Below are 3250 nucleotides of genomic sequence, written 5' to 3' on the forward strand. Positions count from 1 at the left end.
CCCCCCCGCCTCTGATTGGCTAGTACTCCTTGCCTTCTTCACAGAATGGGGCACCAAGGAAAACAATGAGCAGGCATGGTGGATGATAGCAGACTTAATGCTGATGTAAATTTACAAAAACATTTTAAAATGGCACTTGTGAGAGAATAATTAATTTTTAAAAAGGAAAAATCAGCACATCCAAACAATTGTTCTGTGCTGGTGCGCTGGACAAAAACAAAGACTTGAAGAAAGAGAAAATCCTGCTCGCTGCTCTTGCTGCAGCATCACCATTTATTAAAGAAAACTTCCGTTTCGGTCCCTCTGGACATATATACAATAATACAACAGTATTTCAATCATGAACACACAATGGTGTTAAGTCCATTCTGCTCAACCTATTCTGCGTCCCCAGGTGTGGGATAACTGACAATCACTTGTCAATGGGAGTGTCTCTCATAAACTCAGTGTTGATTTACCTCTTCTTCAAAATCATAGAATAATTATAAAAAATACATTTAAAAATAAATGAATACATAAAAAAGCTCCTGAGGTGGCATTTGGTGAATCTAAATAAAGTCATATATATATGAAGACGCAACGGAGCGATGACACATGAGCAGGGACAGACCGGCAGATTATCTGTATCGGCATTTTATTTTCCTGACAATACTTTGGCTCGGTTACAGATCTGTGTCTGTCCCTCTGCTTCGATTTCACTCACCACTGAGTCTGACCCCCACCCCTCACCTATAGAAACCCTTTATAAGCTAACTTTAAAAACACTAGATCAAACATCTATCAGCTTTCCCCATGCCATATTACTATCAAATTCAACTTGTTTCATTTGGAGAGTGTTGTCCATTATCTAGAGGCCTGCCTCATTTTCAAAATATTACATGGGTTTGAACCTCCACCCCTGAGTGACAGCAGGGCAACTAGGGCAGTCACCAGGGGAGCCTGTGGTGTACAGTACAGACGTAGTAAGGTTGGCCAGATTATTGGAACTGCCTTCCTATTGGACTCAGGGAAAGCTCTAGCTATCTGTCATTTAAAACCCCACTCAAGAGATGGATTAAAATCTGCAATCATCAATAGCTGCTTTACCGCATCCTTCTTTGTATTGTACTTATTTTTCACTTCATTTTTTTTTGTCCCCCTCTCTTTTCTCTTCTTCTTTATTCATTTGTTTTTTATCTTAATTGCATTATTTTATTAAAGTAATATGATGATGTGTTCATCTGCCAAGGGACTACAAATGAAAATTAGCTTTTATGCTAACTCTGGCACATTTACAATTTGAGTGTAAACTAAAAATATGTCAATTGATGTGCATTGTCCCTTTTAAGTAAACATAAATAAATAAAAAATAAGTGAAGACACCCAAATGTCCTCCACCGCATCAGACAGACTGATGCACCACACACCACTGAACCTTACAGAACAGGAAAGAAGGAGGACGTCTCGCTCGCTGGTGTACAGTATGACAACCAGTTCTCTAATCATTAGTCGATGGGAAACAAAGCCCAACAACTGTTACTATGGCTACAGTGTAACATGCATGATTTCATCCATAAACCCAATCTATAAATGGACAAATATAAATGTCAATGCAGTGTTCAGTGTACAGTACATGCACCATGCAGTTACTTAACTGCCAATGCAACAACTTATGCATTTGATAATGCATTATACACCACCAGTCAAAGGTTTGGGGTCACTTACAAATGTCAATACCATAGACAGAATACCAGCTGACCTGGGTGGGGGGGGGCTGATCTTTGATGCAATATCCACAATGCCCATTACCAGCAACCATGCATCCAATGTTCCGAAGGCCCATTCTGTTTACTAATCTGATTTTCATTGTCACATCACAAATCCTACTGATGCTTTTAACCTTACACAGTTTGTAAATGGTCCGACACAGATCCACGGCCACACTTTAGATCTTCTTTTGTTACACAGCTTGCCTATTTTAAATATCGAACTACACAAAGCTGTATTTTCTGACCATGCACCGGTTTTATGACATTTCTCTTCCCAGCATTAATACTGTTAACCAACGTGCTCCGCCTCGTCTCAGGGTGATTAAACCTGCCACTGCGGCCCAATTCCCCAAAACGTTCAATGATGTTATGAAGACCATAGGGCCCTCCGCTTGTCTAGGGACAGATGAGTTGTCCTCTTTTTCATCTACCTGTAGAAATATTCCCGACATAATTGCACCACTTAAACCCAGGCGTTCCAAACTGAATTCTGAACCCAGGGTAAATGACTTAACTGGAGCTGCTAGGCAAAGGTGAAGGAAAGCTGAGCGCCAGTGGAAAAAACAAACTGCAGGTATTTTACACTACCCTGAAGGATAGCTGGCGTAATTACCAGAGAACTGTTAAAACTGAAAAGGCTAAAAACTGCCATAATCCTCACGTTCTTTTATGCACAATCAACTCTGTCCTTCAACCCCCCAACCCACAAAGCAGGAAGAGTCTTCTGTGGCCTGTGAAAGAATTCTCCACTTCTTTGTGGAAAGATTACCACCATTAGAGTTAGCTTCTCACTTCCAGCCTTTGACCCTTCCATTTCCAGTGGGGGTGCAGCAGATCGTTAGGTCTGAGCCTGTCTCCCTCTCGGCCCTAACTGATATCGTTACACATTTAAAACCCTCAATTTGTACTATGGCTATTGTACCACCTCGTCTTTTTAAAGAGTTGTGGCCCTCTATTGGACCAAACATCCAAGCAATTATTAACAGTAGTCTTCCTTCTGGTCATGTGCCACTCTGATTTAAAGAGGCAGTGGTGCAGCCCCTCAGCAAAAAGACAAATCTGGACACCTTAACTCAAACAATCTTCCGATCTCTAAACTTCCTTTTATGCTCGAGATTTTAAAGAAGGCAGTTCTCTTGCATAGAGTCTGCACTTATAAAAGTTTTTAATGATCTTTTAAGCTCAACAGATTCTGGAGATTCAGCAATACTTATTGTTTTAGACCTCACAGCAGCGTTCAACACTGTTGACAACAGTGTTCTTATCTCTGGTCCTGAGCACAGTGTGGGATTAAAGGCACTGCACTAGAGTGGTATAGATCATTTCTTCAGAGAGAGTGTTCAAAGTTAGTTTTGGTGCGCCACTGACGTGGAGTTCCTCAGGGTTCTATTTTGGCGCCAATTCTCTTCTCTCTGTGTTTGTTTCCCCTTGGTTCCATCTTAAAGAAGCATCACATCAGCTTCCATTTGTAGGCAGATATTTAGACCCAGTAGTGCTCCTGG

The 3250-nt window shown here is 41.1% G+C and overlaps 1 protein-coding gene and 1 long non-coding RNA gene across 2 annotated transcripts in view; one reads left to right on the forward strand and one right to left on the reverse strand.

Annotated features, from left to right (window-relative positions):
• Positions 1–3250, reverse strand: part of chd6 (chromodomain helicase DNA binding protein 6) — a 150379-nt gene that overhangs the window by 68237 nt on the left and 78892 nt on the right. The gene's annotated exons all lie outside the window — the stretch shown is intronic.
• The window catches only part of LOC116687346 (uncharacterized), an 8694-nt gene that overhangs the window by 3699 nt on the left and 1745 nt on the right, over positions 1–3250 (forward strand). The window contains exon 2 of the long non-coding RNA XR_004331516.1: positions 2775–2780. This is a non-coding gene — a long non-coding RNA (uncharacterized LOC116687346). The remainder of the gene's footprint in view (positions 1–2774; positions 2781–3250) is intronic.

Source organism: Etheostoma spectabile, chromosome 4, assembly GCF_008692095.1.
Source record: "Etheostoma spectabile isolate EspeVRDwgs_2016 chromosome 4, UIUC_Espe_1.0, whole genome shotgun sequence".
Taxonomy (NCBI): domain Eukaryota; kingdom Metazoa; phylum Chordata; class Actinopteri; order Perciformes; family Percidae; genus Etheostoma; species Etheostoma spectabile.